The sequence below is a fragment of the Eubalaena glacialis genome, chromosome 8, assembly GCF_028564815.1.
Source record: "Eubalaena glacialis isolate mEubGla1 chromosome 8, mEubGla1.1.hap2.+ XY, whole genome shotgun sequence".
In the NCBI taxonomy this organism is placed as follows: domain Eukaryota; kingdom Metazoa; phylum Chordata; class Mammalia; order Artiodactyla; family Balaenidae; genus Eubalaena; species Eubalaena glacialis.
Window position 1 is genome coordinate 1,539,247 of NC_083723.1, and position 24,878 is coordinate 1,564,124.

The following is a 24,878-nucleotide window of genomic DNA, read 5'->3' on the forward strand; positions in this document are numbered from 1 at the left end:
AATACTGTATTAGAAAGCATTAGCTAGTATGGAAGGCCATGACTGGGTCTGAAGACAAAAAAATTCCTTTGCTCATTGGGATTTATGTCATATCTTCTCAGTTCGGATTAGAATAACAGCAGAAACTGTTAAGACTCATCTAATTGATTTCAGATGCTTTTAAGCTCCTTTTTAATATAATTTAAAAAGTAGGTCCCACATTTATTAGTAGTAAGTGTGGTCACGTAGGACACAATTTTATTTTATGAAAATAACTTTCATGTTAAGATAAAATAATTGGAAATGAAAAGAAAATAAGTTTTATTCAACAAACACTTGTTAGACAGCTGTCAGTATAATTGTTTATGTGGGATAGTAAGTGTGTGTTTTGCCACACTAAAAGGACGCATGAGGCCAAGGCAATGCTCTCAACTGTTTCAAGTTAGTAAACTTCCTAGTAGATTGCATTCCCACTGAATGATTACTAATTAACGGAATGAGAGAACTGTTGTATTACTTCAGTTCATCACTTCAGAGCCCATTCTAGAACTATTCACTCTGAGGGTTTGAAATTACCATAAGTGATTCATAAACAAGAATGAGTGGAAGAAACCTTAAACTCATATAAATAAAAACAAATTGAAGAGACCTTAAAAGACACATAAATATATAAGGGACAAATGACATGAAACTTGTTCAAAATCTTAAAGTCACCTGGTACAACTTATTAAAACAAAATTAATTTGGGCTCATACACTCAGATTTTATTATAACATGTGAAAAATGTATCAAGGATCAAAGACTGTCAATGTTTAAAAAAAACCTTTACAAACAATGTAATCTCATGATCCACTCAGTGCTTGAAATATCCCCCCAAATACCTACAAGAAATAGTTACATAAAAACTTCCTGAAGATATTATTAAAATAAATATTCCAGGTTCTGCATTAGATCATAGGGGAGGACTACTAGAATAAGAAAGTGATATTGAGGATACAACAATAGTTTGGGCTGGGAAAGCATTGATACAGAACTGAAATACAGAAAAGGTGGGTATGGATATAAGAAAAGTTCAGTAAGGACAAGGAAATAGGTGTTATGTTGAGCTAAAGTAGTTATAATAACGATGTTGATGTTGATGATGATGTTGATGATAATAAATATCTCTGGTTCTCTGATACTGAAAAGACATTTTAAAAGATGTATCTGACTAGTTGATCATACTCAGTTTTCGTACAAAGCAGTTTGAGATAGTTAAATAAGAATCAAAATAAAAGGTGTATTTGATAAGTGGGGAAGGAAAATAAATCATCATACTGTAACATTATCCTAAGAGACAGTGTAACTGAGCACATTTTCCAGGCAAAGAAAATGTTAGAAAGCGTCCATTGTCTCGTTCGAAAAATTGGAACATATTTTTTCCAAAGCAAGGTAACAATTTCTTAATTCTGAGTTTTTGGAACAATTTTGGTAATATGAAAAAATCTCAAAGCAGATTTGTAACTTTCTTTTTTTTTTTTTAACATCTTTATTGGAGTATAATTGCTTTACAGTGGTGTGTTAGTTTCTGCTTTATAACAAAGTGAATCAGTTATATATGTGCATATGTTCCCATATCTCTTCCCTCTTGTGTCTCCCTCCCTCCCACCCTAACCCTATCCCACCCCTCTAGGTGGTCACAAAGCACCGAGCTGATCTCCCTGTGCTATGTAACTTCTTCCCACTAGCTATCTATTTTACCTTTGGTAGTGTATATATATCCATGCCACTCTCTCGCTTTGTCACAGCTTACCCTTCCCCCTCCCTATATCCTCAAGTCCATTCTCTAGTAGGTCTGTGTCTTTATTCCCGTCTCGCCCCTAGGTTCTTCATGACCTTTTTTTTTTTCTTCTTAGATTCCATATATATGTGTTAGCATACGGTATTTGTTTTTCTCTTTCTGACTTACTTCACTCTGTATGACAGACTGTAGGTTCATCCACCTCAGTACAAATAACTCAATTTTGTTTTTTTTTATGGCTGAGTAATATTCCATTGTATATATGTGTCACATCTTCTTTATCCATTCATCTGTTGATGGACACTTAGGTTGCTTCCATGTCCTGGCTATTGTAAATAGAGCTGCAATGAACATTTTGGTACATGACTCTTTTTGAATTATGGTTTTCTCAGGGTATATGCCCAGTAGTGGGATTGCTGGGTTGTATGGTAGTTCTATTTTTAGTTTTTTAAGGAACCTCCATACTGTTCTCCATAGTGGCTGTATCAATTTACATTCCCACCAACAGTGCAAGAGTGTTCCCTTTTCTCCACACCCTCTCCAGCATTTATTGTTTCTAGATTTTTTGATGATGGCCATTCTGACTGGTGTCAGGGGTTATCTCATTGTAGTTTTGATTTCCATTTATCTAATAATTAGTGATGCTGAACATCTTTTCATGTGCCTCTTGGCCATCTGTATGTCTTCTTTGGAGAAAAGTCTATTTAGGTCCTCTGCTCATTTTTTGATTGGGTTGCTTGTTTTTATGATATTGAGCTGCATGGGCTGTTTGTAAATTTTGGAGACTAATCCTTTATTGGTCACATTGTTTGCAAATATTTAAGACAGTCTCTTCAGTAAATGGTGCTGGAAAAAGTTATAATATTTTAATATGTGCTTGAAATATCATAAGCATATAATATTTTTAAACATTTATTTAAAAATATTTTTAATGGTCTAATATTTTCAAATATTTTAAAAGAGTATTTTATTATTAGTATCTAACTCACAGGACTGTAGTGTAGAGTACATGAATTAAGAAGGTCAAAACAATGTGAAGAATGCCTGGCATATAGTGACAACTAAAACCCCTCAAAAAAGCAAATTACAAAAACATGTTGTCTCTATTTTTGCACTTTACATGATTATTTTTGATGGGAAATTATTGAGTGACTTATGCATATTTTATTTTGGTAGGTAGAAGGACATTTTTACCTTAGAGAAATTTGCATGCTTTCTATTTATTGTTTCTCAAGGAAATAACATTAGAAGGAGAAGATAATTGGTTTTATAATCAAAACTGAACTTAAGCCCCAGCTATGTCAGTTTAAACTTGAGCTAATTATCTAATGTCTCTGGGTCTCTTTCCTTTTCATTAAATAAAACAAAGGCAAAATAAAACATGTCTCAAATTTGCAGGATTACATGACAGAAGATGAATAAACACCCTTGTGCCATCATATATTTATCAATGAGTTTCCTCTGCTTCCCTCTAATGAGAATAAAAGAAGGATTACCACACTCTTCCTTGGTTTGTTTACACTCTTGGGCATATTATTGCCTCCTATTGGCAGGGACAGAGGACTAATTGCCAGTGTGAATCCTCAATGAAATCTAACTGAAGATCGAAGTCAGGAAGACATTTTAGACCAAATTTTAGAGGGGCTAAGTCAAAAGAAGAAGAAATAATTTATAGCACCAATTCTAAACCAACATTCTGACATAGGGGGCCAGGTCATCTATGCATTTTTACTGAGAAAATATAATTTATGTTTCTCTATCATTTTAAAAGTCTGAGACAATTGGTTTGCTCATACGGCTCCACACTAATTATCTGAATTTCAACAACTGCATCATGGAATCAATGTTACTAGAGTAACAGCATCGGTATAGAACAAGGGGAAAGCACTTCTGATGCATAGTTCCTTATCCCTCTGGTCTCCAGCTATAAATAAGACTCAATGAGGTATTTGCTTCTGTGGCTAAAGACTGAGGAGTGAAAGATTTGTTTTATAGTTCTAAACAGGACAAACTTTTAAAAATTCAGCAACATATGTACTTATAAATTATGAAAATACACTTTTGCATACACTGAGTTTCTTCTTTAATAATGAGATGGTGTCATTCACTACATCAATGTAATTAAAAGTTGATTTATTTCTTTGTCGAGAGAATTCATTTTAACCGTATTTTATTTATGAGTGAGACTGTGTTATTGCCACACACCAAATCTCAGTTAATCAAATCTTCTACATTCTCAGGCTGAATTTTTGAAACTTTCCATAACATCTTATTTTGACGAAGAGAGTTGTGAGTTACTGCAGGTATGTCAGGTGTGTCATTCCATAACTTAAAATGATGGAATACCTAGTCCTCAAGTGCGTAATGATGGTGTTGGGGAAACTCAAGTATAAGTCACTCATTATTTCCTTTTGTAAGAGTTTCCTCATTTACTTAGAACAATTTTAAAGAATTCTTGAAATAAGAGTAATGTGAGTTATCTAGTACAGCTTATCTTGAAATTGCTATTCTCTATGTTTCAGAGTCTTTACTAGGGGGATATGGTTTAGCAGGGCCATTCTTAATTAAACCAAGTAGTATACAATCGATAATGCCTCGCATTTGACTGCTTTGTAAAAATGTATGTCCTCTTGCCCATACAGTGTTGAATTCTTTTCATATATTTTGAAAATGGGCAAAGCAGTGATTTTCAATAATTTCTTTGCCTTCTAAATTGTTATTATAAAAATATTGTTCCTATTTCTCAATTCGCTACATTAGGTGATAGCAGTATAGTTTAGACATAAACACAGAATTGTAGATCTAACATTTTTTCCTATCATTTTATTTAACCTTCAGAAAAAACATGAGTAAATATAGATACAGAAATAGTAGATATAGAATGAGACATTCCCAAGGCCACAGTAAGTATTGGAAATTGAAAGCTACCTTGGTAAACATGTGAAGCAGGAAGCCCCAGGAACGGAGAGAAATAAAAAGCTTGAGCAACAAGTTGGGACCTAGAGGGGCCATCCCATCAGTGAAAGGGGGAACTAATAAATCATTTCCACTAGTTTAGGTATGTGACTACACACAATGTTTCTGCCCAAGATTATGAATAGAAAAGAAAAAAAGAAAAAAAATTACATGGGAAATTAAAATCCCCAAATTTTACAAAATATTGGGCTGGACAAAAAGTTTGTTCAGGTTTTTCCATTATGGAAATTAAAATCTCCAAATTATACAAAATATTGGGTTGGCCAAAAAGTTCGTTTGGGTTTTTCCAAAAAACTCTTTCACTACTCAGTAGTCTAAATTTGCACTACTCAGTTGATGCCAGAATGACCTAGAAAAAGTGAATATATTTGGGAATATATGTTGGTAATGGGAGGAGGCAAAAACAAAAGTTCTCTGAGAAGAAACTTGCACACTCATATCAAGGGGTCTCACATTACAAAAACAAACTAACAAACCAAAAACCCTCCACTGAAAGTAAATAAAATAAAAGAGAAAAATGCCAAAGCAAAGGTTCATCATAAAAAAACTCAGCCAGATACAAAATAACAGGAATATCCTCATTCAAAGAATATCAGATCATAAGTCAATCTGAAAAGAGACCATAACATTAAAGATACCAAAAAATAAAACTGCCTTAAATAACTGAAGAAATATAAGAAGGACTAGGAATCAAATGGAAAAGCATATTCTGTGATGTAAAACATGCAAAAGTAAAACAGAACAAGAAAGAACTACCAGAAAGGAAATATATAATGGCTTGAATTAAACATTTAATAACTGGATCAAACAACAGATTAAACTTTGTTATAGAAAGAATTTATGAACTGACAGCTATGAGTATAATACATATATATATCTACATATGTATCCTGGATGATGCTACAGGTGTTAAATTTTTTCAGTAATGATTCCAATAAAAGGACATTAATAGCAAATTGGGAATAGAAAAATATATTTATCCTGACATAGAATCAGTACAGAACAATCTACAGCAAACAAAAAATTCAGTAACAAAAGACAAATGGATGCATAGCCTTTAATAAATTTTTATTTGCAATATTCAATAATATTCTGGAAATCTTATCCAGTATATTAGAAATATTTTTTAAACTGTTTAAAAGTGAAAGAAATAAACCAGCATTTCATCATTTTTGAAGGAAAATTCAAATGGTTCTATAGACAATGTATAAAATCTAATCAGAGATGTCAGCAAACATTTTGGCTATAAATGTAATCTATTGATGAACAACAAGTGTTTAAAAATAAAATTAAACGTCATGGACTTCTACGCTTGAGATCTTCTAGATTCCCCTTGATTATTCAGAACATTCATGGGAGAAAACTATCTGAGACCAGGGAAAGTATCACCCCAAGGGGTTAGAGCTAACAATCCTAAGCTCATACAGGGCCAGAGATAGTTTGTATTCCAACCAGACTGGATAGAAACTATCATAATTGAAGGAACACCAGGTGGGGTATACAGAAAGGTAATGACTTATTGTTGGGTGAAATGGTACAAATGAACTTATTTACAAAACAGAAATAGAGTCACAGAGGTAGAAAACAAACTTATGGTTACCAGGGGGAGAAGGGAGGGAGGGATAAATTGGGAGATTGGGACTGACACATACGCACTGCTATATATAAAATAGATAACTAGTAAAGACCTACTATATAGTACAGGGAATGTTACTTAGTACGCTGTAATGACCTATATCAGAAAAGAATCTAAAAAAGAGGGGATATATGTGTACGTATAACTGATTCACTTTGCTGTACAGCAGAAACTAACACAGCACTGTAAATCAACTATACTCCAATAAAAATTATATATATATATATACATATATATTTTAAAAACTGGCCCTAAAGACTGTTCGGATCATACTTGAGTTTAGAAAACTTACATTTCCAAATAAGATGTAGTGAAAAGGAGTGTTTTTCCCTCCTGCCTGAAAGTGTTTGGGTAGGTGATTCAGTCAACATACATGAGAGCGTAAATTGGTAAAACCCAAAACATGTACAAGGATGTTTGCAGCCGGATTGTTCATAGAGACCAAACTAGTAACAACTCACACGCATAAGCAGTAGAATATGCATATAAACTATGATGTATTTATAAAATAAAAGGTAATGAATTAGGGCTACATGTACCAAAAAGGACACATACTAAAACACAATATTGAGTGAATAAAACCAGGTACAAAAGACAAAATTTCATACATTATATTTATATAACTTTAGGCAACAAGCAAAATTTACCCATGGTTGTTGAAAATCAGGATATTGACAAAAAAACCTTTGTACGGGAGAGATATTTTAGATTTGGGGCACAACATGCAGAGGATTTACTAGGCTGCCATAATTCTCTTTCTTGAACTGGTAGCAATTCATTAGTCTGTACATTTAAGATAATGCATTTATCTGTGTTTTCATTGTATTTCAATGGATGTTTTCTAAAATGATGGGAGAGAAAACAAGAGTATAAAAAGAGGAGTAAAGCACAAAGGGATGATGATGAAATTCCAAAAATAAGAAATATTACCACATATTCAAATAAATTAAATTTGCCAATTCAAGAATAGAGCTTGTCAGACTGAAAATAAATATAATGTGTTATTCATTGAGGAATAACACACAAGACATAGAAATGTTGAAAGTAAAGGGATGGTGAATTTTTTCAGGAAAATAGTGGTTGAAGGTAGGAAACAGAGAGAATAGATTTTTGACACGATGTAAGATAAAGATTCCTTACATATTATATAGGTTTCAATTCACCATCATGAGTATGTCATTTATATCTTTAAAGTGGCCTTGAAATGAACAGAGTAAATTTAATAGCACTACAGGAAGAAACTGTTGGTTCAGTATCATCTGGGAGATTTTGAAATACTCTCAATTACTGATAGGTCAAGCATAAAAAAATGGCTAAGATATACAACATTCAAAAAACAGAATTAACTAGTTTTATTCATTGAACAATAAAAAATCCTGCACTTAAATATTGTGAAAAAACAATGCATTCTTCTTTAACATACTTGCTATATTTGCACAGATTGAGAATGTATGCAAACAAATGACAGGAATTAAACTTTAAAAATTTAAAATGATAAAAACCACTGTATAGACCAGAGCCTCCCATCAAGCCGCTTAGATAGCCTCAACCACCAGAGGGCAGACAGCAGAAGCAAGAAAAACTACAATCTTGCAGCCTGTGGAAGAAAAACCACATTCACAGAAAGATAGACAAGATGAAAAGGCAGAGGGCTATACACCAGATGAAGGAACAAGATAAAACCCCAGAAAGACAACTAAATGAAGTGGAGATAGGCAACCGTCCAGAAAAAGAATTCAGAATAATCATAGTGAAGATGATCCAGGACCTTGGAAAAAGAATGGAGGAAAAGATCGAGAAGATGCAAGAAATGTTTAACAAAGAACTAGAAGAATTAAACAACAAACAAACAGAGATGAACAATACAATAACTGAAATGAAAACTACACTAGAAGGAATCAATAGCAGAATAACTGAGGCAGAAGAAAGGATAAGTGACCTGGAAGACAGAATGGTGGAATTCACTGCTGTGGAACAGAATAAAGAAAAAAGAATGAAAAGAAATGAAGACAGCCTAAGAGACCTCTGGGACAACATTAAAAGCAACAACGTTCGCATTAGAGGGGTCCCAGAAGGAGAATAGAGAGAGAAAGGACTTGAGAAAATATTTGAAGAGATTATAGTCGAAAACTTCCCTAACATAGAAAAATAAATAATCACCCAAGTCCAGGAAGCACAGAGAGTCCCATACAGGATAAACCCAAGGAGAAACATGCCAAGACACACAGTAAACAAATTGGCAAAAATTAAAGGCAAAGAAAAATTATTGAATGCAGCAACAGAAAAATGACAAAAAACATACAAGGGAACTCCCATAAGGTTAACAGCTGATTTCTCAGAAGAAACTCTACAAGCCAGAAAGGAGTGGCATGATATACTTAAAGTGATGAAAGGGAAGAACCTACAACCAAGATTACTCTACCCAGCAAGGATCTCATTTAGATGATGGAGAAATCAAAAGCTTTACAGACAAGCAAAAGCTAAGAGAATACAGCACAACAAAAGCAGCTCTACAACAAATGTTAAAGGAACTTCTCTAAGTGGGAAACACAAGAGAAGAAAAGGACCTACAAAAAAAACCCCAAAACAATTAAGAAAATGGTCATAGGAACATACATATCGATAATTACCTTAAACGTGAATGGATTAAATGCTCCAACCAAAAGTCACAGGCTTGCTGAATGGATACAAAAACAAGACCCATATATATGCTGTCTACAAGAGACCCACTTCAGACCTAGGGACACATACAGACTGAAAGTGAGGGGATGGAAAAAGATATTCCATCCAAATGGAAATCAAAAGAAAGCTGGAGTAGCTATACTCATATCGGATAAAATAGACTTTAAAATAAAGAATGTTACAAGAAAGGACACTACATAATGATCAAGGGATCGATCCAAGAAGAAGATATAACAATTATAAATATATATGCACTCAACATAGGAACACCTCAATACATAAGGCAACTGCTAACAGCTATAAAAGAGGAAATCGACAGTAACACAATAATAGTGGGGGACTTTAACACCTCACTTACACCAATGGACAGATCATCCAAAACGAAAGTAAATAAGGAAACAGAAGCTTTAAATGACAAAATAGACCAGATAGATTTAATTGATATTTATGGGACATTCCATCCAAAAACAGCAGATTACACTTTCTTCTCAAGTGCGCACAGAACATTCTCCAGGATAGATCACATCTTGGGCCACAAATTAAGCCTCAGTAAATTTAAGAAAACTGAAATCATATCAAGCATCTTTTCTGACCACAACGTTATGAGATTAGAAATGAATTACAGGGAAAAAAACGTGAAAAGCACAAACACATGGAGGCTAAACAATACGTTACTAAATAACCAAGAGGTCACTGAAGAAATCAAACAGGAAATCAAAAAATACCTAGAGACAATTGACAATGAAAACACGACAATCCAAAACCTATGGGATGCAGCAAAAGCAGTTCTAAGAGGGAAATTTATAGCTATACAAGCCAACCTCAAGAAACAAGAAAAATCTCAAATAAACAATCTAACCTTACACCTAACGGAGCTAGAGAAAGAACAAACAAAACCCAAAGTTAGCAGAAGGAAAGAAATCATAAAGATCAGAGTGGAAATAAATGAAATAGAAACAGAGAAAACAATAGCAAAGATGAATAAAACTAAAAGCTGGCTCTTTCAGAAGATAAACAAAATTGATAAGCCAGTAGCCAGACTCATCAAGAAAAAGAGGGAGAGGACTCAAACCAATAAAATTAGAAATGAAAAAGGAGAAGTTACAAGAGACACTGCAGAAATACAAAGCATCCTAAGAGACTACTACAAGCAACTCTATGCCAATAAAATGGACAACCTGGAAGAAATGGACAAATTCTTAGAAAAGTATAACCTTCCAAAACTGAACCAGGAAGAAATAGAAAATATGAACAGACCAATCACAAGTAATGAAATTGAAATTATGATTAAAAATCCTCCAACAAACAAAAGTCCAGGTCCAGATGGCTTCACAGGTGAATTCTATCAAACATTTAGAGAAGAGCTAACACCCATCCTTCTCAAACTCTTCCAAAAAATTGCAGAGGAAGGAACACTCCCAAACTCATTCTATGAGGCCACCATCACCCTGATACCAAAACCAGACAAAGAAACGACAAAAAAAGAAAATTACAGACCAATATCACTGATGAATATAGATGCAAAAATCCTCAACAAAATACTAGCAAACAGAATCCAACAACACATTAAAAGGATCATACACCACGATCAAGTGGGATTTATCCCAGGGATGCAAGGATTCTTCAATATACGCAAATCAATCAATGTGATACACCATATTAACAAATTGAAGAATAAAAACTATATGATCATCTCAATAGATGCAGAAAAAGTTTTTGACAAAATTCAACACCCATTTATGATAAAAACTCTCCAGAAAGTGGGCATAGAGGGAACCTACCTCAACATAATAAAGGCCATCTATGACAAACCCACAGCAAACATCATTCTCAAATGTGAAAAACTGAAAGCATTTCCTCTAAGATCAGGAACGAGACAAGGATGTCCACTCTCACCACTATTATTCAACATAGTTTTGGAAGTCCTAGCCACGGCAATCAGAGAAGAAAAAGAAATAAAAGGAATTCAAATTGGAAAAGAAGAAGTAAAACTGTCACTGTTTGCAGATGACATGATACTATACATAGAGAATCCTAAAAATGCCACCAGAAAACTATTAGAGCTAATCAATGAATTTGGTAAAGTTGCAGGATACAAAATTAATGCACAGAAATCTTTGCATTCCTATACACTAATGATGAAAAATCTGAAAGAGAAATTATGGAAACACTCTCATTTACCATTGCAACAAAAAGAATAAAATACCTAGGAATAAACCTACCTAGGGAAACAAAAGACCTGTATGCAGAAAACTATAAGACACTGATGAAAGAAATTAAAGATGATACCAACAGATGGAGAGATATACCATGTTCTTGGATTTGAAGAATCAATATTGTGAAAATGACTATACTACCCAAAGCAATCTACAGATTCAATGCAATCCCTATCAAATTACCAATGGCATTTTTTACAGAACTAGAACAAATCATCTTAAAATTTGTATGGAGACACAAAAGACCCTGAATAGCCAAAGCAGTCTTGAGGGAAAAAAACGGAGCTGGAGGAATCAGACTCCCTGACTTCAGACTATACTACAAAGCTACAGTAATCAAGACAATATGGTACTGGCACAAAAACAGAAACATAGATCAATGGAACAGGATAGAAAGCCCAGAGATAAACCCACACACCTATGGTCAACTAATCTATGACAAAGGAGTCAAAGATATACAATGGAGAAAAGACAGTCTCTTCAATAAGTGGTGCTGGGAAAACTGTACAGCTACATGTAAAAGAATGAAATTAGAATACTCCTTAACACCATACACAAAAATAAACTCCAAATGGATTACAGACCTAAATGTAAGACCGGACACTATAAAACTCTTAGAGGAAAACATAGGAAGAACACTCTTTGACATAAATCACAGCAAGATCTTTTTTGATCCACCTCCTAGAGTAATGGAAATAAAAACAAAAATAAACAAATGGGACCTAATGAAACTTGAAAGCTTTTGCACAGCAAAGGAAACCATAAACAAGACGAAAAGACAACCCTCAAAATGGGAGAAAATATTTGCAAACGAATAAACGGACAAAGGATTAATCTCCAAAATATATAAACAGCTCATTCAGCTCAATATTAAAGAAAGAAACAACCCAATCCAAAGATGGGCAGAAGACCTAAATAGACGTTTCTCCCAAGAAGACATACAGATGGCCATGAAGCACATGAAAAGATGCTCAACATCACTAATTATTAGAGAGATGCAAATCAAAACTACAATGAGGTATCACCTCACACCAGTTAGAATGTGCATCATAAGAAAATCTACAAACAACAAATGCTGGAGAGGGTGTGGAGAAAAGGGAACCCTCTTGCACTGTTGGTGGGAATGTAAATTGATGCAGCCACTATGGAGAACAATATGGAGATTGCTTAAAAAGCTAAAAATAGAATTACCATATGATCCAGCAATCCCACTACTGGGCATATACCCAGAGAAAACTGTAATTCAAAAAGACACATGCACCCCAATGTTCACTGCAGCACTATTTACAATAGCCAGGTCATGAAGCAACCTAAGTGCCCATTGACAGACGAATGGATAAAGAAGATGTGGTACATATATACAATGGAATATTACTCAGCCATAAAAAGGAATGAAATTGAGTCATTTGTTGAGATGTGGATGGATCTAGAGACTGTCATACAGAGTGAAGTAAGTCAGAAAGAGAAAAACAAATATCGTATATTAATGCATGTATGTGGAACCTAGAAAAATGGTACAGATGAACCAGTTTGCTGGGCAGAAGTTGAGCCACAGATGTAGAGAACAAACGTATGGACACCAAGGGGGGAAAACCGCAGTGGGGTGGGGATGGTGGTGTGCTGAATTGGGCGATTGGGATTGACATGTATACACTGATGTGTATAAAACTGATGACTGATTAAAAAAAGATTCAAAAAAAAAATCTTTACTGATATTTGGCAATGTCAGACCTGTATTTTTGTACATGTAGTGGTTGTAAATTCATATCTCATTGTAGTCTTAATTTGCATTTCTGCAATTACTAATGAAGTGGAACATTTTTCCATGTGTGTATTCAGTATTTGTGATTCTTACCCATAAAATAACTGTTTGTTACTTTTTCCTAAAAAAAAAAAAAAACACTGTATGTGTCTCAAATGCAATTATATTGGAAGAATATTAATTATAAAAATCTCATTCAAACATTCTTCAAAACTTTAAAATAACCAATCAAAGAAGATAAAAGGGACATTTTAAAACATGTACAAACATGATGAATAAGATATATTCAAAATTCGTGTACTTTAGTGAAAATGCAAGGCACTTTTTTAAACTTTAAGTTCTTTTGTCAGAAATGGGGAGAAAATACCAAAACGAAAGCATTGAACATTACATCTTAAAAGTTAGAAAAATAGGAACAGACGTTATTTAAAGTACCTTGAAGGATTTTGGAGCCAGGCAAGATGAAGAAAGTCCCCTACACTGGTCCACTCCCATTTGAGGATAATGAAGAGTCCAGGACCCTGAAAAGTGAACAATAGGAGACAGAGTGAGGAAGGGAGCCAGAACTTGAGGAAAAACCAGTACATTGATAACCGTACTGAATGTTTTGGTTTTTCCCTTCTTTATCACCTGACTTTGATTGGAGCATAGTCTGAGCCCTGGAAGGGAGGTGTGCAGCAGTTGTAGGTATCAGAACACTTAGAGAAACCCACTTTTTCTAGAGTGACCTGGAAAAGCTTCTCGTGCCAGCCAGCAGGTGTGGACACACTTCTGTGTTATTTCCCCCTTTTTGTCCTGTGGCTCTGCCCTCAAGCCAGTGTCACCTCAGAAGCTTTGATGCTGCAGGAAAGGCAGCAGTAACATTGGTATAGGTACCCTGAACCCCAAGAAACAGAACAGTTTGTCAGGCTGGAGGAGTCAAGGGAAGGCCCTGTGGTCCAAAGAGTGGGGAATTCCTGTAATCTTCCCCTTTCTTCTCTCTCACCACTTTCCTCCAGGACTGGCATTGATTGTGGGGAAAAGTACAACAGTAGAAATTAACTAGGGAATATGAGGCCCTGGGATTAGGAGAGAATTGGGAAAAGCACAGAGAGAAGAGAGAAAAGGAAAGTGATTCCCTAATTTTGTATATGAACCAATGTAAGAAATAAGCCTCTAAACTGTGCATGTGAGGAAAACATCCACAGAAGCATAGCAAAGCCTTTGAACCTGAGTGATGAAATAAACTACAGCTCAGTCCCAGAATAACCACTGAGAGTCACATGCATGGAACAGACACTAATAAAGCAGAGACTTTGAAAACTAAACAAGCAATGGAACCATTGCTGCAGGAGGTGAGACAGACTTTGAAGTCTGAACGTGGCCAGGTTGACTGTCTGAGGGACAGTCAATTCAGAGTCTCATAACATATATTCAAAATGTTCAGGATACAATCCAAAATTTAAAATTTTTTTTATTTTATTGAATTTGATTGATTTACTATGTGCTGTTAATTTCTGCTGTACAGCAAAATGACTCAGTTATACATATACATATACATATATATATACATTCTTTTTCATATTGTTTTTCATTATGGTTTATCATAGGATATTGAATATAGTTTCCTGTGCTATACAGTAGGACCTTGTTGTTTATCCATCCTAGATATAATAGTTTGCATCTGCTAATCCCAAACTCCCAATCCTTCCCTCTCCCACCCCTCTCCCCCTTGGCAATCACAAGTCTGTTCTCTATGTCTGTGAATCTGCTTCTGTTTTGTAGATATGTTCATTTGTGTCATATTTTAGATTCCACATGTAAGTGATATTGTATGGTGTTTGTCTTTCTCGTTCTGACTTACTTTGCTTAGTATGATCATCTCTAGGTCCATCCATGTTACTGCAAATGGTATTATTTCATTCTTTTTTATGGCTGAGTAATATTCCATTGTATATATGTACCATATCTTCTTTATCCATTCATCTGTTGATGTACATTTAGGTTGTTTTCATGTCTTGACTATTGTAAATAGTGTTGTTGTGAACATAGGGGTGCATGCAGGATGCAATCCAAAATTAATTGACACACAAAGAAATAAGAGAATCTGATAAATTATCAAGAGAAAAGACAACCCTCCCACACAGATTCCAAGCTCATGATCATCTGGATGTTGGGGTTATCAGGCAAAGAGTTTAATGCAGCTGCTACACTGCTCCATGAAGTAAAGACGAACAGTCTTTTAGTGAATGGAAAAATAGAAACTCTCAGCAAAGTAATAAAAATGTAGACAAGTGTAACAACACTGAAATTTAGAACTGAAAAATATAGTATCTAAAATTTAAAAATGGGATGGGTTTTTGTAGAATAGAAATGACAGATGAGTTAGTGAACTTGAAAATAGATTATTAGTTAGGGTCAAGTTTGAGAAAAGAGAGAAAAATATTGAAGAATAAAACAGAGCCTCAGAGATCTGTGGGTCATTATCAAAAGATCTAACATTCATGACATTGGAGCATCAAAAGGACAGGAGAATGGGATTGGTGTAGAAAAAAATTGAAGAAATAATGGTTGAGAGCTTCCCAAATTTGGAGAAATACACAATAAAAAAAATGTGCACACACAAACACATATCACAATCAAATTGCTGAAAACCAAAGATCGGAAAAAAAAAAAAAAGAGAGAAACATAGAGAAATAATGCTTTGATGAGCAGCAGATTTCTCATCAGAACCATGGAGACCAAAAGTCAGTGGAAGATACTTTTAAAGCTGAAAGAAAATGTATACTCAGTGAAATATATTTTGGGAATAAAAGCAAGGTTAGACATTTTTAGTTGAAGGGAAACTAAAAGAATTATTTGACACCAGACCTGCTATAAAGGAAATACCTAAAGAAGGTTCTCAAGCTGAAAGGAAATGATACCAGAGGGAAATTTGGAAATTTAGGAATGAAAGAAGAGCAGTAACGATGGAAAATGTCTGGGTAAATAAAATTGGCCTATTTATTCTCCTCTTGTGTATGACTATTGAAGGCAAACAATATAACATAAAGATTTCAATGTATGTAAATGTCATATACACAGCTACTATAACACAAGCAGGGAATAAATGGACCCATAAGGCTGTGAGGTTCTAATTAGATTGTGAAAAGTTAGTTACGTACATTTAATCCCTAGAATACACGCAAAATCTATATTGGTTTTTCATGTATTTGCTTATGTAGAAGAATTTTTAAATTGCATGGGAATGAGAAGCTTTAGAAAGTGGTTATCTCTGGTTGGAGGGAGGAGATGGAGAGGCACATTTTCAAAATTATGATCTCTTTACTCCTGTGCGTTTTGATTAACTCCCAGCACATTGCTGGCTCAGAAGAGGGTTCAACAAATATTTTTTAAGACCAAATGAGATAAGCATATCCAGTGAGTCTGACTGAGATGATGTCAGACCCAGAAGAAAGGCCTGGTGAGCTGGGGTCAGAATTCTACAAGTTGAGCTACAAATGGATTCCAAGCTGGGTGGAGCTCTCCACATAAGGAATGAGCATCAGCAACGTCACAGATGAGATGCTAGAGAGACCCATACCCTCAGAGACCAAGTCTTCACACAGACATGGGAAGATGGCGATTGGTCACACTGATCCAGGGTTAGACCTCATGTTCCTGGCATCTGTGCTGATTGGATCCCCTGGTCCCAGTGTGAGATGAGGCTGCATGAAAGGAAAGTCACAGCTGTGTGGACAGAGAAAGGCCAATACCTGGGACTGAAAATGACACGATTAACAGAATATTTCTTAGAATATTTCTCTCCCTAAGGTAATTACTTATAAGCTCCCACCCAACACTCCAGCTTAAATAATGCCATTTCATGTGTTTTATCAGTTTTATGATTGAATCTTTAGAAAAGTGATTTTTAAGTTAATACCTACTGTCTGATTGTTTTACTAGGTGTGATCCTGATATGTTTCACTACATTTTGTTTCTAAACACCCATTCTCTTTTTCAGAAAATGATAATAAATACTACACCCACAGTTGTGGAAAACATCCCAATTCTGAGAACAGAGGTTTTGGTAAACATCTATAATCTCTTTTGTGATTCTGCTGTAAAGCAAACACTATCTTGAATTGACTTAAGTGAAAGAACATGAATTATTACAACTATAAGAGACTCTTATGGTTCACAAGGGCTAGGATTAACTATAGACTCAGAGATGAACCGGACATGTGAAAAAAAGCCATTAGGAACATAGGAGACAGTGCCCTTTACCCTTCCTGGTTCTCTGTGAAAGCATGCCGCTTTCACTGTCTTTTCTTATACTTTGAGGTTCAGTGCCAAGCAGGCAGAAAACATTAACAGAGCTTGAGACTTGGAATGTCCTAGGCTCAAATCAAAACTTCTGGAGAGGTGTATTTGTTAGAAAATCATGGGTCTATACTCATCCCATCCTTGTCATTGTGACTGCTCTGTTCATGAGTCCATTGCAAATGCCCTGAGTGGCAGAGGAAAGACACTGGAAAATATCCCCAAGGCCAGCCATCCTTTCACCTGGTCACTGCACAGCTGCCCTGCTGGATGTGCACTGTGGGGGCTTTGACCAGACCACCAATGGCCACACATTCCTGCCACATGCCTATCCACACACTTCTCTGGACCTCTTTCCCCCAGTCTTCCTATCTTGTCCCTTCTGGGCCTCTGGTCACTTAGCCAAACATTTCACCACAACCCTGAACTGATGCATGCACACCTCAGGCCCCCATCCTTCCAGACAGAGAGGCTCCAAGTATATCATTCTTAGCTCTACCTTTGGGGAAGATATCACTTCACCACTTAGGTTGAAATGTGATAGTCGTCTACCTTGAACTAATACAAAAAATCAAACCAATCTAGCTCTGAACCAGTACTGGGTCTTTTTGTTGTCCTCAGTTTCCATAAAGCCACAGAAGTGGACAAAGAAGGAGCAGTGTCTCCACAGAAGTAGAAGGTAGGAGAGTCTGGGGTACCTGCTTATATGATTTACTTGTGTCTTTTTAACCACCTCAAGCCTGGATCCTGATTATGTATCTTATTTATGATAAGTTGTTATTGCATCTGCACAAAGTTATGACTCAAAAGGTTCAAAAACACATAGCTCACAATGGGCAGCTCTGGTAAAAGGACCTCGGTTTCCACTGATCAGAAACTTAATTTCTAATGTGTCCCAGTTACACACAAGGAGCTGAGTTTTAAAAGAGCATGACCTTGTTCTAGAACTCCAGGACTGGGTGCTAGGCTGGTCAGAGACTCCCTGAATCATCTTTATCCACAACAGATACTTTCAGCATCATCAGATCTGCTGGTCAGTAGACTCGAGGGGCAGGGCAACTTGTGCTACAGCCGAGACTGGATGCGGAGCCCTGTCTTGTTCTGGAACCCACTTGAAACTGACAGCATCCTTCAATGAATGGGTTGCTTCAGTATTTCCAAAGTCGTGCTGCTTCCACAGCTTTTGGAGGCCTGCTGAGCACTGTGTCTTTCTTAATGCAGCTTGTTCTTCACTTTACAGTGGCTCCTGATATGCAAGAGATTTGCTGGATCCTGAAAACCTCACTGATTCCGCAGGCACATCCATCTTTGGGTTTAGCTTCCCCCTCAGACAGGCGTGGGTGTCAAGCCCTCTGCAGTACATCTCTCACTTCTTGTTTATCACTTCCAATTAGCGAGAGTCTATCATGATATGGACTTATCTGAGATTCTATCAAATATAAAAAAGAGCAAAGACTTTGTTGACTATATAACAAGAGTTTCGCAACTCTGGAGCGAAACCGTGGAGATGAACTTCTCTCCTGGCCTTGAAAGGTCAAATTGCTGTTGATGCTTCCTGCTGATTGATATCAAGACAGTATTTATAAATTGTTAAAAATCCATACGATGCAATAGTACCTGTACTAAAGGCATCACTTACACAGTTGTGTTGCCACCTAATTAAGTTTCTGGCAGTCCAGTTGTCCCAGAGGCCAGACAGGTGACTTGAATGGGAACTTAGTAAGGTCCTTCACCATGGATTATGCACAGATTGTGTTCCCCCAAAATTCACATGTGGAAATCTTAAACCCAATGCGACAGTATTAGGAAGTGGGATTTTTGGGAGGTAATTAGGTTGTGAGAGTGGAGCCTCATGAATGGGATGAGGGTCTTTATAAGAAGAGACAGGAGAGAGGTGATGACGTATGAGGATGTAAGATACCTGCTGTTGGCAAAGCAGTAAGGAAGCCCTCATTCGCCGCTGAATCTGCTGCTGCCTTGACCTTGGACTTCCTAGCCTCCAGAACTGTGAGAAATAAATGTTTATGTTTAAGCCACCCAGTCTGTGGTATTCTGTTTGAGCAGCTGCAACTGACTAAGACACCAAGCATCTTTAAAAACTTCTCTGGTGGTACAGTCTCTGCAATCCCTCCAGTAGGCAGTAATGCCTCTGATTTACTGTCTTGGTGGGTGTAGATTTGTGAGGGATTCTACTTTGCTCTTCATGTGTACAAAAGCTCTTACTCCCCAGATCGTGGGCCAGAGTAAATGTTCTCTCTGTCGCTAAGGATGTCTCTCTCAGTTAAACATTTATGAATTAGAAATGTAACCACACAGTAGATAAGCCGAACTATTGCACCCATTATGTGACACATTCAGGCTAAAAAGTGATTTATCAACTGGCTTCTCTTACCGCCCAATCTAGCAAGACAAGCAATATGGAATTTCATAACATCTGATATAAATTTCAGCTTTAACTTCATAATAAACAGTCTTTGAAAAGTCAGGAGTGTTTCCGTGAACCCAGTGCATAGTTGACAAATGGCCATAAGTCCCTTTGTAGAAAGATTAGAGGAATAATTACTGCATAATTTTGTGGTGATGTTGCTGGACTCTTACTAAAGAGGGTCTGAGCTCCCCTCTAATCAGTGAATTTCCTTTTCCATCAATATTGCCACCTGATTTATATCTGGAAATTGCATGAGGGACTGAATGTTTTTACTGTGGCAGCTGAGGTCCTTCTGGCTGTTATCTCTTAAATTTTAATGATTATGTCAATTGAGCAAGACCTCAGTCAGCTGCCCTCTGCCTTGTACCCAAGAATATTTTGGTCTGTTAATATCTCTGCAACCTCCCAGGGGAAACAGTCAGCTGGTTGGATCTCAGGTAATGTCTACAAAATCCCCCAAATCTAACAGCTCACCTATTCTGGCCTCCTGACTCATTTTCAGTATTGTTTCCAGGAAGTTCATGTAGAAGAGTCCACCTTTGGGTCCAGGTCCCAAGATAGCCTCCTCAGAAAATGACTAGAATCAGCTCTAAGTGTTTTTGTCAAAACATTAAATGCCAAGAATGATGTGAGTACCCCCATGTCAAATTTTTTCCTATCTCGCCTAGTGTTTTGCAATCCTCTGATCTAATACCCTCCAGAACTATTTCTTCACGTAATGCCCTGTTTCTTGCTGGCACCTATTAACCAACCCCTGCAATTCTTTGCACATATAGGCTACTTGGGGAAATGTTTACCCCCATGTTCAAGCTCTGCTGAATCAAGATGCTGGCAATGGCCCAGGAGGCAGCAGGTAGAAAACCAGCACCTACTGCAGGTGAGGTCGCTCTCCCATCAAGGGGGGCCGTGCTTCTTTGGGAAGGTGAAAGGGGCAGCTCCTGGTGGCTATAGAGGTCCAGGACATTTGAGAATTCCAGAGTTTTAGGGTCATTCACCCTAATATCTGCATCGCAAGACTTAGGGTCCTGCTCATTTCTAATCACAGCCCCTACTTCAGGATAGAAAACCACCTGCCTCCTGTAGTCATGCAAGATCTAAATGCTTAGCCTGATTTCAGCAAAGAGGCAAGGAATGAGCCCCATTATAGCTGCCAGAGGCACCTTTAGGTGCTTAGAACGTGGCTTAGGTTGTCAATTACTTGATCTGAGCCTATCATTCCAGGTGTCTAAAATTACAGGTGTCTATCATGACAGCTATTTTCCTTCACAGTGCTTATTTTATCATTGCACCCTAACCAAAAAAGGACACAGTTATGAAACCCTCAACTCCTTGCCTTCCACTTGTACCAGATTACAATTAATCACAGGTTAAAACTTGAATGATTGTCAAGCTGCTGCATGTCTGAGTTATTACCACTCCACTTACTATGTGCTAAGGGCCCCTGCCTGCTATCAGACAGAGCCACAGTCCAGCTCCCAAATCCCTTCCTGATGGTCTGATTTGTAAGACTACTCCTGTAGTAGATGGATCACCTAAGACATGGCACTGAAACAAGGATTGTGTGCAAAGGATTCCTTGAGAGAAGAAATCCCAGGCATAAACAGTGAGCGAAGGAATTTTTGAAGGAAAGGGAGAGAATCAATGCAAGCTCATATATCTCTAAGCTGGTCTCTGTTTCCTGACGAGCTGTGAAATGACTCAGCCAGCCACTTGGCAAGAGAATACATGTGGTCCACGGGCATCTTCAGAGGTCCAGGTTATGAGGAGAAACTACACCTCAGCCAGGTCTGTGAAATAAAGGACTGGACATGGGGTTTATCCTCTGCTCTCTCCCTTCCTCTGTCTCCTAACAATTCAAGTTCACCTTGAGCATAGTTAGCACTTCTTACTGTAGAGGTGCATTATCCCAGCCCTGTAGCAGCTTCTGAAGAAGCCTGAAACTTCATGCCCTAGACTGTGGCATCACCTTAGATTCTGGAGAGGGACCACACACCAGGGCCCTCATGCACAGGAGAGAGGTGGGGTGAGGGGGCACCAAGGAGGTTCATAAGATGACAAAGTATCATGCTGGGAAGACAGGGAGGAATCCCTGGGCAAGTGTGTGTGTGTGTGTGTGTGTGTGTGTGTATTCTAGTGAGTCCAAACAGTGCTTAACAAGAGGACCCAGGGACACTAGCTATTAAGCAAAGTTGGGTACATAATTTTCACTGCTCAGCATGAAATCAAATCATGGGGAACCCTGTTCAAAATCAGGAGACAAGTAACGTTAAAGGTACTAATATACAAGAGCTTTTTCTTTCTTCCATGGTCTCTTACTTGACTTATGTGTTTTTTTTTAAATTTGCTACTTAAGGTTATAAGTAAAGGGAAACTTTTCAGTTAGTAGCATGGATTTTAACATTCATCTTTATGTTGTCTAATGACACTCTTAAATGATAATATAAGAGCATTTAATGCACCTGGAACCATCAAATTTTACAATTTGTGTCTTGTAACTTGTACATACACATACATTTCATTCTTATCAAAACATAGAACACTAAATGGAAGTAGCTCAACTTTCTTTAAAATTTCACTTATTGATATATGTGCCTTCTATCAACACTGTCAATTTTTGGCTTATTGATGACTACCATGGGACTGAAAGTAAAAGGCACTATGGGATGCTCTATTTCCCCTCTCCTTCTCTGTCATCATGTTCAGTACAGGAAGTAAGCTAACTTGGAAAAGTAATGTGAGAAGAGAACATATGATAGTGTCCTTGGTTATTTGTGTTTCTTTGAACACCATTGCCTCTTTTCTGAATTCAAAAGTTCTGATTCAAATGGAAAGCGTGACCTCTCGGGGTTGATGGAACCTCACTTACCTGTTCATTGGCACAACACACCTTGCAACGTGTTTCAAACCTCCTGGAACTCCCAAGCCCATTAGAAGTGGACACTTTCATTGTCATACTGAGTGAGTAAGTCAGATAGAGAAAGACAAATATCATAAAATGTCACTTATATGTGGAATCTAAAAAAAGGGTACAAATGAACCTATTTACAAAGCAGAAATAGAGTCACAGATGTACAAAAAAACTTACGGTTACCAAGGGGAAAGGGGAGGGATAAATTGGGAGATTGGGATTGACATACACACTGCTGTATATAAAACAGATAACCAATAAGGACCTACTGTATAGCACAGGGAACTCTACTCAATACTCTGTAATGACCTATATAAGGAAAGAAGCTAAAAAAACATGGTTGATATATGTATAACTGATTCACTTTGTTGTACAGAAGAAACTAATACAACATTGTAAATAAACTATACTCCAATATAAATTAATTTTAAAAAGAAATGTACATTTTAATGGTTTTGACAGCTGTTTGTACTTGTGTCCCCACTACCCCAGCCAAGCTACAGAACATTGCATCACCCAAGAACTTCCCTCAGGCCTTTTCCTAGTCAGCCCCTCCATGCGTGTCCCAGGCAAACTTTAACCTAATTTCAATCACTACAAACTCACTTTGCCAGTTCTAAAACTTCATGTAAAAGAATCATACATTAGGCAATTTTTCACATCTGGTTTATTCCATTTAGCATGTTTTTTATATACACCTAGTTTTTGAAGTTGTTTGAGTTGTTTCCAGTTTTGGGCAATTATGGATAAAGCTTCTATGAAAATTCATGTATGATTCTTCTTGTGGACAGATATTTTCATTTATTTTGGGGAACTACCGAGGAGTGTAATTTCTTGGTCTTTTGGTAAGGATATGTTTAAATTTGTAAGACATTTCTAAACAGTTCCTCATGTGATGGTATCACGTTATTCTACCAAGAGTAATATGTAAGAGTCTTCCTGGCTTCAAATCCTCATTAAAACTGATATTATCAGCCTTTTCAATTTTACTCCTTTTAGTGTATGCAATGGTAGGTCACATGGTTTAATTCAATCTCATGCCCAATGATATTGAGCATTTTTCCATGTGTTTATTGGCCATCTTTATATCACCTTTTCTGAAGGGTGTCTGCGAATTTTTGCCCATCTTTTCTATCTAGATTATTTGTCTTCTTGCTATTTCATTGTAAGTTTATATATTATGGATGTAAGTCCTTTGTCAGTTGTTATGTTTTGCAAATATTCTTTTCCAGTTGGTATCTGGACTTTTCCAGAAAAAGAGCATGGAGGGAACCTACCTAAAACATAATAAAGGCCACATATGACAAACCTACCACTAACATCATACTTAATTGTGAAAAGCTGAAAGCATTTCCTCTAAGATCAGGAACAAGACAAGGATGTCCACTCTCACCACATTTATTCAATATAGTTTTGGCAGTCACGGCAATCAGAGAAGAAAAAGAAATATAAGGAATCCAGATTAGAAAAGAAGACGTAAAACTGTCACTGTTTGCAGACGAAATGATACTATACATAGAAAATCCTAAAGATGCCATCAGAAAACTACTAGAGCTCATCAATGAATTTGGGAAAGTCACAGGATACAAAATTAATACACAGAAATCTGTTGTATTTCTATACACTAACAATGAAAGATCAGAAAGAGAAATTAAGGAAACAATCCCATTTACCATCACACCAAAATGAATAAAATACCTAGGAATAAACCTACCTAAGGAGGCAAAAGACCTAATCTCCAAAAACTGTAAGACTCTGATGAAAGAAATTGAAGATGACACAAACATATGGAAAGACATATTATGTTATTGGATTGGAAGAATCAATATTGTCAAAATGACTATACTACCCAAGGCAATCTACAGATTCAATGCAATCCCTATCAAATTACCAAGGGCACTTTTCACAGAACTAGAACAAAATAACTTTTAATTTATATGGAAACACAAAAGACCCTGAATAGCCAAAGCAATATTGAGAAAGAAAAACAGAGCTGGAAGAATCAGGCTCTCTGACTTCAGACTATACTACAAAGTTACAGTCATCAAAACTGCATGATACTGGCACAAAAACAGAAATATAGGTCAATGGAACAGGATAGAAAGCCCCGAAATAAACTCATGGACTTCTCATTTTCTTAATGGTGTGTTCTAGATAGCAGATGTTTTTAATTTTGATGAAGTCCGATATATCACTTTTCCTTTAGAGTTAGCACATTTCACGTCCTAAG